This window comes from Lepisma saccharinum, chromosome 2 (genome assembly GCF_977018435.1).
Source record: "Lepisma saccharinum chromosome 2, izLepSacc3.1, whole genome shotgun sequence".
Lineage (NCBI taxonomy): Eukaryota > Metazoa > Arthropoda > Insecta > Zygentoma > Lepismatidae > Lepisma > Lepisma saccharinum.
In genome coordinates this window covers 106,210,032-106,222,531 of record NC_139230.1, presented here as the reverse complement: position 1 = coordinate 106,222,531, position 12,500 = coordinate 106,210,032, and the positions used below count along the sequence as shown (strand labels likewise).

At 39.4% G+C, this 12,500-nt stretch overlaps 1 protein-coding gene across 1 annotated transcript in view; it reads left to right on the top strand.

The window, feature by feature from the left end:
* The window catches only part of LOC145983555 (vitellogenin-1-like), a 221,953-nt gene that overhangs the window by 16,994 nt on the left and 192,459 nt on the right, over positions 1–12,500 (top strand). The window lies entirely within an intron of this gene.

Here is a 12,500-nt window from a genome sequence, read left to right as displayed (position 1 = left end):
TAATGCGCTCGTAGAGTGAAGTCCTGGAAATCTTGATAAGTGCATTTCTCTGTGTGATGAGGCAAATCGTAACTTAGAGCATGTTTATTGGATCTGTAATGGAAAGATGTATATACCGAGTAGAGCAGTGGCGTAAATAAAACTGTACATACAAGAGAAAACTGCGTGATACGTTATTCTTGTCAACAAACATCACGAGCATTCTGAGGACCACAAATACCATCTGTAATACGGGCAAATTATTCTAGTAGTGGTTCGTTAGTGGCAACGCTAATTAGTGAATAAACTTTCAGTGGTGATTCAAGAAAACCGACACTACATGTCAGTTTTGTGGATGCATAGCGGTTTCTGACTATTCAGGGACTTGCTTTTTGAGATGATGATGAGTCTGAGGCAAGCCTTGACATAGGGAATTTCTTGGAACACTTAAAGTTCATTTCAAAATGAGGCGATATTATTCAGAATTGTATTGAACTTAAACCTTAAAATGCAAATTATACTCACCATTCAACTCAAAACAAATTAATCTGCATAATGCCCACACTTATTCTCAGCAAAATAAGTCAGGAAGTGGAAGAGACGAAAGTATTCGCACTGATGTCAGATGTCAGATTGTGAGATTAGAAAAGGACAGATAATTGCATCAAGGGCAGGAAAGAGAACGCTTCTTAGGATTTCCCGCCCTTCAATTATTAGATACAGATTCGCTCTTTGCACTTGTGAAAATCAATGAACTTATTTCCAAGAACTCCATAGATGCCTGTAATTGTGTAGCGCAAACATACTTTGGACTACTCGAGTGAGAGGTGCACCAGGTCAGAATATTTCTAAAATTATGAGAAAACTAACCTTTTTCAGATTTTTATTCCTGTGATATAATTTCCCTACAAAGCCCAAAACTCTTCAGCGTTACGAAGATGGAACGAAAGTAGTCCTTGGTAGTACAAATTGGCATTTCACGAGGTTCAAACTCTAGTTGTATTCTCTGTAACAATCCCAGTTTCCGATGAAAGTGAAATAATCTTTTCGTGTTTGAAACTTTTGAAAAGCCTTGCTCGAAACAGGATGCTCGATGCCAGCTGCCTTGCTATTGAGAAGATGGAATGTCAAGTCTTCGACGTACCGAAGGTGGGCAATGAGTTCTCCAAAGCACGTGTAGCAGAATTCTCCTATAAGAGAATTGCACTACACCAAGTGACTTTCGATGTTTCTAATATTAAGAAAATGTATTTCTTCCAACGTCATGTTTATTTTGCAAGAAAATTAAACTCTTCAAAACATTTCTTTCGCCATTTATATTATTATCTTATAACTTGAATATTTATATCACGAGTTTCATCTCAAGGAAGACGATGGATTATACAATCATAAATTCGGAAACTATTTTAGACCATTTTCTACTTGTTCTACAAACCTAAAATAGACCACTAAAAACAAAGAAACTTAAGGCAGTTTCCACGAATACAAAAATAATTAATGTATTTATTATAACGAATCATATGGAGACAAACTCGTAATAAAGAACTAAATTTAGGCATTAAACGTCCACTCTGAATAAAGGACGAACACACAACAGCATACGTGAATACAATAATAATAAGTATTATTGCTATATATTTATGTATATTATAGGGGAAGGTAGCACATTACCGAACACCTAAGGTTTGAAAATTATTTTTCAGATACTATATTGTTTATTCAAAAAGAAAAATGACGGAACAATAGATACACAAGTTATTTATTAGCTATCATGAACACAAATCTTAAGACGCAAAGGAAATGACCTAAATAAGTGGTTGTAAATCAAGTGAAAATTATCAGATTCAAAGAACAAGCTCCCAGTACCGGACAGCAAACATTAAGTCATAATTATCAAGATTACGAAACATAAAAAGTAAGAAAACTGTGTTCACTGATAAAATAACTACTTTCAATGGTCACAAGTATAAAAGGGAATATGTTCAGTATGAGCACAGTCAACATGAGTCCACCCGTCAGACTTAAGACACTGAACCCACTTCTCATCAAAAGTCTCTGGGCAAACGATACATGTAATATTATTTGTACTAGCTACGTTCTCACCACTATGTAACTGTAGTGGTTTCCGAAGTGTATCTGTGATCGGGTTCCAAAACTGGAGAGGCAAGGTAGAAAACCTAACTCTTTTAGTCTGTCTCCTAGTGTACTTTTCGGGACCAAACTGATTAACAGCGTTACTAATAGACAATACATTTGTCCTCACTTTCTCTATTGCATTTTTAATGTCTTCTTTAGTCCACTTCCCTTTCTTTCTATATTCATTATGTGATATTCCAACTGAAAAAAAGAAAAATTTCCAATTACACAATTGCAAAAGACGAATGGTGCTTACTTTCTTCTGTCCGGTACTGGGAGCAGACCTACCGTCCGGTACTGGGCCACATACACGTGTTATGAAATTCGTTCTCAGACGACGCACAGTTAATACGATAAGAAAGGATGTCAATGATCTTCGATCTTACTTAATCATAGATTAATAAATGCCTATTACGATTCATGAAACTCGCCCTTCAGGATAGGTTTTTCTGTTAAAAATTATCTTACGTTGTTCACTTTCTTCTTACCACGTGCAGAAACCACAACATAATGGTTTCTTGTGACGTAATCTGTGACTTCGATTACTCTAACTGCACCAGTAGCGCCACACAGGCGTCTCTTACATATTCATTGCTGTACGTGTATGATATCTAGCGGGGATACAGAAAAACAGTTACTGTCCGGTACTGTGGGCTGTCCGGTACTGTGCAACTCTCCACTATATATGTAGTGTTTTCGGGCGTTTTAATGTCACTGCCCCTCTACAATATTTTCTCGCCCCCCTTCCGCCCCCGCCCCAGTCACTGAGTGTTTTCGTACAGAAATTACAAAGTTTGGAAAACCGAAACCACGTTAAAGAACATATCCGTTTCTCAAGATTCAGGGAAGGAAATAACTTGAAAATGGACTAATATTTTGCTTGAAGTTTTCCTTATTTTCTATAGACTCAATGAAATCTGTAAATATTTAACTATCACAGAACATATCATCACTGAGTTTTCCAATGATATTTGCAGAAATTCTACTAGGGAATATGTGGTTACAATTAAACTATATTCTCAATTATGCATACGCTGCGGGACGTTGTGAACTTATCCGTTATCATCCTTCGTCCTCAAGTAAACTATTTTGTGAGAAAGAAAGGCGATAGCATTTGAAGAGAAATGAAGGAACATATGGTACATATTGGAAATCCATTGTTATGATTGTATACGCGTTATCTTACGATACATAACATTTCGTAATGACATATTCGTCTGTTTCATTTTCTGAGATTAGGGGAGTTAAAAATAACCGCCCGCTGGTTGTATCCTTGTGGAGATATGGATTAAGGGATTGCTCAACCGTACGTTTGGGAATACGTTGCTGCTGATGGTCAGTTGTGATTGCTTTATCTGTTTCTAAAGTGCTTTTTAGTGTGTACTAAAGCGGAAGTCCAACAAGCGGTGATGTTTCCTCCTTTCGACACCGCCTACAAACGATGTTGCCATCAAGCCCAAAGCAGGGGTGCCCACATGGGGTGATTATGGCGCAGGTTGAGCCATCGAGATTTTTGGGGGGGATTTTTTACCAGTATAAATTTCAACATTTATATATTTTTCCAAAATATATGTAAAAATTGTACACCTTAAATGCACCATATTTAATCCATTAGATGAAGAAAAGAAAGTGTTCAGAGGTATTTTCGAATGGGTGGGGGGGGGGAGATATATCCAACTCTTACATATTAGGCATTGGTAAGTATACTGCTTAATTTAAAGCAGGTGCATCATTTGGAACAAAAATATATCGAATCCGCATTTCTAACTTCGTCACAGGAAAATTTTACTTTAACAAGTTACATTTGCACTCAAGATAAAATCCACTTAATTATGTGTTACTAAAATATATGTACCCCAGGAAAACGTGGGCGGGGAGGATGTATGAGTTCGTTGAAAAAAAAAACCGTATTATGTTATTGCCCTGAGCTTAAGAATTTCTAGCTAGATTTCTGTAATGTCTCGCAAACAGGATCGGTCATGCTGCTCGAGCATGTTATTTGGTTTGCCAAGGTTGAATTTTCTATCTTTATCTTAAGTTGTGGAACAATTTGTGTTCAAACTGTAAGTTTTATAAACCCACTCACAAACACTATTTACATGCATATTTACATAATTTAATTTACTACGTTTAACCAATCAATGTGCTAACTTTACGTTTTTTTTTCGAAAAACGAACAATACATAAATATGGACAGTTTAACATGGTATTTCATTATATATATATATATATATGTGTGTGTGTGTGTGTGTGTGTGTGTGTGTGTGTGTGTGTGTGTGTGTGTGTGTGTGTATTAGCAGGTAACAATATGTTATAAGCACATTCTTACTTTCCAAAGAAGCGCATGTGGGATGGCAAAACGGATCAGGATCCGAAAATTCCGAATCCTGATTCAAAAGTACCGAATCCGGATCCGAAAATTCTGGATCCGGATCCGAAAGTTCTGGATCCGGATCCGAAAATACCGGATCCGAAAAATTTTAGGATCCGGATCCTAAGGATCCGGAACCAACCGGATCCGGATCTGGCCATCCCTAGTCTCGACTACAAGAGAGGCCACATATTATATTTCACTTAATGTCCCACTATTTTGGAAATTTCTTAATTTAGGGCAATTATTTGGAAAATATTGATCGACGACGAAGCTCCTATGCCTGCAGTCATCTGTAGAAGACACAGAATACCTCAGTCCGGATACGAGTGCATCAGCTTAATCTATGGCGTAAACTCGTTCTGACTTTTGTAATTGTTATTCGGCCCAGATTTGAAAGCACTACTGATGCCAGGCCTCTTGTTGAGTGAGCGTGTCATCCGTTTCTATCCTCCCTTCTAATTTATGATGGTGGGCCTCACGCAAAAAGTGCATAATTTTAAAGAGTGGGAAGTTTCATGAACGTTTACTATACCGTAGCTGAGAAATGCTGATTACAATGACAGACATATATTAATGTTTGCAACAAAGTTATCATTGAGAAATTACAACATCTTGTAATTTGGATATCTAGAAGAGTATTACAAGAAAGTTTGAACATTATATTTTTGACTTCATTAGAACGTGATGAAAAATGTAGGAACATTTTTATTAGATTCTCGTGTTTACAGTCAAAAATACAAATAACACCTGCTATTTAAAATATTCTGGCACACTATGTACTGGGCCTCCCCGATGGCGTAGTGGTAGCGTCGTCGCCTTGCAATCAAGGGGTCCAGGGTTCGATACCCGGTGGAGGCACAAGTGGCTCGGATCCCACTTTAAACTAGGTCCAGTCCCGATTAGCCTTACTGTGCATAAAGTGGACTTAACCAACCACAATATGTACTATTTGCGAATATGGGAGTTGTTGAAAGGTTCCCAATATAGCTATTTCGTTCTTTGATTATTGGGCTGCTTTAAATAGAATTCCTGAAGGCAACGAGAGTAAGTGAAATATCCATTCGATAATTAGACTGCAACAATCACTAGCAGAGTTGTCTGCTTCCATCCGAATCGTGCCGCGCCAAAAGCAAGTTCCGAGCGACCCAGCTGGCCGCTGGCGCCAGTGTCTGTAATCGTCTCAAGCAGACAGACCTTCAGTGAGCACACAGGCAATGAATTCGGTTTCTGGTGAAGTGACTCTTATACAAGACCAGGAACGTGACCGGGGATGGAGGGTTGGGACAAGATATACTTTGTTAAATTTGGACCAAGTTGTCTGTTTTTACCATGTATTTAGTAACAATTGTTTTGCTCGCTCCGGACTCTAATTGTTTCTATGGCCCGCAACTCGAGGTTATGCTTTTTACTTTAAAGCTAGCACTCAGTTTTCCAAGAAATATGTTTACTAAACATTTCTTGCTCACTCCGACACGCACTGCGAACCGTTCTTAATAGTCACATCCATCTCATTCTTATTTAGAAAGAACATGCGACTTAAATGGATTTTGTCAGTTTCAAGAAAATCCTGCTCACTTGCTCACTCCTCTCCCAATGTCCCATTTACAATTTTGTTTTGCTTTGCTCGAAATACATATTGCTTTATGGCGCTCATGCACACTTCCCTTGTTTAAAAAATATTTCTTAGGTATTAATAAAAATTTCCTAATATGAGATAGAAATGACGTCATATTCTATTCTCGACCCGGCCATAAACTATCCAATTATGATTCATGTTTCATTTCTGTGTAAATATTAAAACAAAAGGTAAAGTAATTTGATCGTCAAACAACGAAATTGTTATGTAATACTAATACTACTAATAACGATGCACTTAACTGAGAAATGTTTATTTTCTATAGTATATGCCTTGCTTTCTCTAGAAATTCGAACAAATAGGCCCATAATGTATGAAAGTGACTTTGGCCCAACGTGGTTACATTTCTGCGGACGGCGTTGACCAAGTTTTCAAATTAGTGTTGTAATGATTCAGGTTTCAGTATTGCAATCAACATTCTACATCTTCCCTTCTTCTCAGTTCTTGCGCATACTGTGTGCTAACGGGAACTCAAATTTCAAACAAATTCTAATAAGCATGAACAAGATAAAGCTTGTGTGGAATCAAGTAACAATGGATTAGAAAAGGCAGAATTCTGGTCTTCGATTGGCACCGGGTGTAGAGGCTATTAAAAAAATGTTAATTTGACTTCACGTAATGGAAGTTTTCAGTTTTTCAATGCAACGCAGCTGCTCTGCATAGCCATGGAAAGGTACACTCTAGAGTCCAACAGCCATTTGAAGACCAGAGCCTATCAAATGGGTTCTTCCTTGAGCGCATTGAGTCCCATCGACGCTGTTATCATACTTTCTCAATAGGAGCCTGATCGTCCTTATTTAAAAAGAAAAGTGAAGGGAAAGTGCTCCCCTGTGCAATGCACCACTACATGAAGGCGTATAGGGGGTGTGGGGTTAGGGCCTCACACTTACTTGGTCACGGTCGAAGGTGGGGGTGATGTCATCAGCACCACGCCCCTTGCCGCCTTTACCCCCAGAGTTTCCTTCAGGTACCCACTTTATACGACGCTGGGTGGACGCCAGAGCTGCTTGAACAGGCGGAAAATTTTTCGGTTCTCCCCCGCCTGGAGAACCTTATTAAGTCTTTGAATTATATTAATTGTGTTGCGTCATCACCCAAATTTTGGAGCTCTCATCTAAGTTCGAACCCGAGACCGCAGATAATACGCAGGAGACCTTTTCATGGTAAGAGTATGATAATTACAATAGAATGAGAACCCAGGAGCTAGATATTTTGGTTCCTTAGTAGTAGGGTGATCATAATATTTTGACCCCAAAACGGGACATCCCAAGGAGATCAGTTTACCTCCTCCCCTCCTGAAAAATCAGTTAGGCCTAATTATGAAAATTTTGTTTTAATTAAAGTATTGTTATTATTATTATTATTTTATTATTTGAAATATGATCTCTAGTTGTCAAAAGGTATTATTTATTATAATATCGGTGTGACTTATACAGTATTTCTGGTCCCTTCTGATCAACCTTTGATGTTAGCCCTACGCTGAAGTTGAGGAGTGCCAGAAGTATGTATCAGAACAATCAGTCTTATTGAGAGCGGCTTTATTTTTCACCAACCGTTTGTAAATCTCCTCGAAAATCTTACCCCACACATCTGACGCGAGATTTACCACTTGAGTTTGTGGTTTGTGTCTTGTCCCAAGTTCTTATTGAAACTGTATATACGTTTCTTGGGCATGCTTATGCACTCTCTACAAATAACGGAACACACGCATAACAATACAACTTTTTTTTAGCATGAAATGTCTCTAAACTTTGTACTTGGTTTTCAAGCTAACCCCTAGGCTTTTCTAAAACGGTACAAATAGTGTTTTTAAATAATATCGACGGGACTACCGGGACACGCCTCTCAAACGGGACTGTCTCGGTCAAAACGGGACGTACGGTCACGCTATATAAATGACAACATAACTAAGGACCTAATGAGTGAACTGTTAGAAGAAGGCACTCCAATATCAACGTTTCCACTTCCACGTAATACACCTGAGAAACTACGTTCTTGAAGGACATTGATGATAAATCCATTGTCAGTACATATTCTGCGAGGTTGTCAGTTATTGTGCGATTTGTCCATTAAGTAGCGATGCTCCTATACAGCCGGTTCTTACTGTTTCTTTTAGACGCGCCTGAGCTGACGTCTTCCGCGAAAAATTAAATAAAACTATAGTAGCTATTATTTTCTTCTTCTGTAACTGAATCATCACGTTATCGTATTTACGGCTAGAACAGAAGGGGGAGGGCGTGTTCCTTGGCACGCTAAATCACTCGGTCGCTCCTTCTGAATTCCAGAGATTTCGAACCATCAACATGAGCACGTAATTTGATATGATCGAACAGTGGCGTGAAGAAGAACGGTGGCCAATATTCTACCCTATAACACACCGACTGTGCTGCAGCGTTTCTACATGGAAAGACTCGCGCACTTTCGGCGTGGCCTTTGGCCACGTCTTGTACAGTCTTAGAAAAAAATACCTGGGCCACGGGACGTAGAATTTCGTAACGTCTTAAAGCCTGTTGTTTATGCAACCCAAATAACAAAATATTCGCTTAAGTTTGCCTGGTGATTCTGAGTTCTCGGGAAGGATTGAGCTTTGATAGCATGAGTCACATGACTCGTGCCCCAGCCACAACAAACAGCTGGGTGCTACGATGCCTCCAGAAGAAAATTTCAGGAACTGGTTTCTTGACAAGACCTACTCGTAAAGAAATACTATTCTTTCAAGTGATATTAGAGTCATTGTCAAGAGGTTCGCTGAAATGATGGTTCTCATCACAGACCACATGCCACACGTTAATTGTTTAAGTCCAGTTCATGCACTGGACCTACAGATTAAAATGGGATCCGAACCAAATGCCTCTCTATTTGGTATTGAATTCGGAAGCCTTTCATTACATGGCGAAGACGTTACCACTACGACATCAGAGAGGCAATGGAACCCCTTGAGAAAGAGATAAGCGAAAATTGCTACGTGACAAACCATATTTGCCCGTAAATTTTAAAAATAAGACAATATTTTGTACTGACAGTTTCGAACCGTGGGAGATATTCATAATATTCTGCAGTCACTTGAGTTGTATTCACGGGATGCTATCTTTAAAGAAAGCCGTGGTCTCTTCCTTGTCTTTTTTGCTTTCTTTGTGCTCTTGCTTCCCCCGTCACGATTGGTCTAAAACTAATTAATGCGACGTTAATTAAACAATCCAAACAACGAAACAATGCACAATCAACTGCACAAAACAACATTCCAAATGTTTTCGAATCGGAAAACAATTGAGATGCTGTAAAATGACTTAAGATGCAGTAATAAAGTGGGAATTCGGTACCGTATAGAATTAAATCGGTAGAGATGTTCGATTTGATTGGATGTTTGTTATTTAGATTTGCTATTCTTTCACTTTTGGCAAATAGCGACGATGAAGATGAGTGATGCTGTGATGAAATTGATGAAGGGACACTTACCAAGGACACCCACGCCCAAGTCGAGATTCTAACCAGGGACCCATGGCATCGTAGCGCGCTGTGCTAACCACTCCTCCATGGAGTGGACATTATAGCATATTTTGTGTGCTCAATTGGGATCAATCAATGGAATGAATAGGCATATTATATGATTAATAAATTCATATCATAATACCACGTCATATTATTCGGCACGAAGTAACATCAGAGACATTCAATCTTGCATTTTTGCCTTTCAACTAATTCTTTGAATTCAGGTTAATCACAACAATAAGATAAATTATGAAGCAAATGATAGTGAATGTGGGATATTATTACGAATTACCTGACAGAAACAACATTAAGCAGGCTCGGTGGTCAAGCTCATTAAGTGATTGACATTCGATATCGTCGCCAAAGTTCCCGGGTTTGAGTACCGTCCTTGTCGGGGGTGTTTGACTATTTCGTCATCACTCGTCCTTATCGTCGCGATCATCGAACAGGGAATAAAAATTATAAAAATAAATACGATGGAAGAGTACTTATTTCATCTCTCACGAAATCTCCTACAAAACCGGAATATATAAAATACATGTATATTCCTTCACATACATTTTCGATTTCTATATTTAACTAATCGAGACCGAGAACGGGAGAGCAATTTTCAATTCGACAAACCGAGAGACGGAGAAACTGTCAAGTCTCGTTTCTTCTTGGCACCTCCGTAATCGAGTTGTTCTGTTTGTCATTGGCTTTGAATTGGCAATTATTGCCAGTATTCTTCCCCTGCAGGTAAACCATAACGATGAATTATGATGAAATGAAGCAGATAAAAGGGCAAGAACAAGAAAGTCATGCCTGTTCGGGACTCCAACCCAGAACCTTATGTAACGAGATTTGAAATTCTGGAGAAGGCGTCCGTGTTTCGCTTGGTTTTCTCTTTCCTCTACTTCTCTTATATTATCATACATGTATAATAAAAATGGATCTGATACGATATGTTGCGATTCATAATTGTGCTGGTTAGATGCTACAGATGTGAACTCCAAACTGCAATATATTATTCCCTTGTGTTTCGTATGTGGTTGAACATGAAATTTTCTTACACTGTGACAATTTCTTTCTTAGTTTTGGTTTGGTGCACAGATATGCTAATCTGGACTCGACCTTCAGTTTAAAGTGGGATACTAACCACTATGTGCATCCACCGTGTATCAAACCCGGGATCCACTGATTACAAGGCGACGACGTTATCACTACGCCATCGAGGAGGCCCCATGACAAAATGTTATTCACTCGATCTCTACCATAATTTATTTCAGCATTTACATTTTCGATTTCTTCTTCTTTTTTCCTTTTGTTAACTACTCTTATACAACTCTTTTTGCGTCTTCGAATTTCTTCTTGTTTCAGGAAAAAATAATACATGCAGGCTGTATAAAAATCCCCCGTTCAAATAGATAAAACGTTCACTCTCAAGAACTAATTTACATGTTTATCACTAAAGTAACCATTAGGAAGGAAACTATTGAAATGGTAACTGATATAACTGCAGATGAAACAATACTTACAGCCACTAACGAAATATCTATTCTTGTGTAACCTCACAGACAAGTATATGGTGAGTCATTCACTCTTGCTGACTACGGGCGAAGGTCACTGGACTAAAGGGTGGTGGCAAGCAAGCAGGCTTCTGCTCTACCAAAGACGAGGTCACGTGTTCCAGTTATCAATGGCGTACGAAATAAGGAGGAACACAGCTATCTGTCGTATGTTTTGGTCCCGTCATTGCACTTTATCGTCGTGGCCTTGAAGTTCCCTCAGGGCACTCCTACGTAAAGGCTTCTCAGCTAGAAGGATATCTTCCCCATTGAGTGGAGGAAAAGTGGGTGCGTATAGAGGTCCTTCAACTTTCGTATTCTTTTTCATTTCAGAACCCGTGCTGTATCGTCGACTTAATCCAATCTATCCGATGTAGGTTTTAGGTTCTGTTTCTGTTCGGTTATTTCACGTTGTCTTCCTGCTTATGTTATTCGCGACGAAGGCTCTGGATTCGATAATCTGGACAATAACGGGATTGTGTTAGTTGCTTGATTTGGTGTCTTAAGTCCACTTTATGTCCTGTTAGGCTAATCGTGAATGGACCTATAATTTAAAGGGGGATCCGAACCACTATGTTCCTCCACCGAGTATCGAACCCGGGATCCCTTAATTACAAGGCGCCCACGATCCCACTGCGCCATCGGGGATTGTGTTCGAAACGAATGAATCAAATTTGAGTGATATGATATGCAACCATTGGAAGACTATTGAAAGAAAGCCAGTTTTTCTACTGCAGACAGGAAACCATAAACATGGAAGAGAAGCTTATATTCTATGAAACCTGACGCTATGTGCTCGAATACTGGCTAAATATAATCCATAGAGGCATAGCAACGTTAAACAACCTCTTATATGATACATATAGGTTTAAAAAGGTCAAAATACAAAGATTGTGTGCACCTCACTGATGGCGTAGTGGTAAGGCCTTGTAATCAAGGGGTCTGGGGTACGATACCAGGTGATCGCACATAGTGGTTCGGATCCCACTTTAAACTGTATGCACTTCAGATTAGTCTATCTGTGCCGGTGACTCAGTCGGTAACGCGTCTGACTACCATGCTATAGGTCCCGGGTTCGATTCCCGGCCGGTTCAAGCCCGGGAACTTTTCTAACGTTGGAAGCGGCCCCAGCGCCCACCCAGCGTCGAATGACATGGGTAAAGGCGGTCAGGGGCGTGAAGCTGATCACATCACCCCCACTCACGAACGAATCAAGAAAGTGTGGGGCGGCGTTATGCTGATCACATCACCCCCACTCACGAACGAATCATGAAAGTGTGGGGCGTTACCCCCACACCCCCTATACGCCTTCATGGCGTAGCGCCAAGCACAGGTGAGA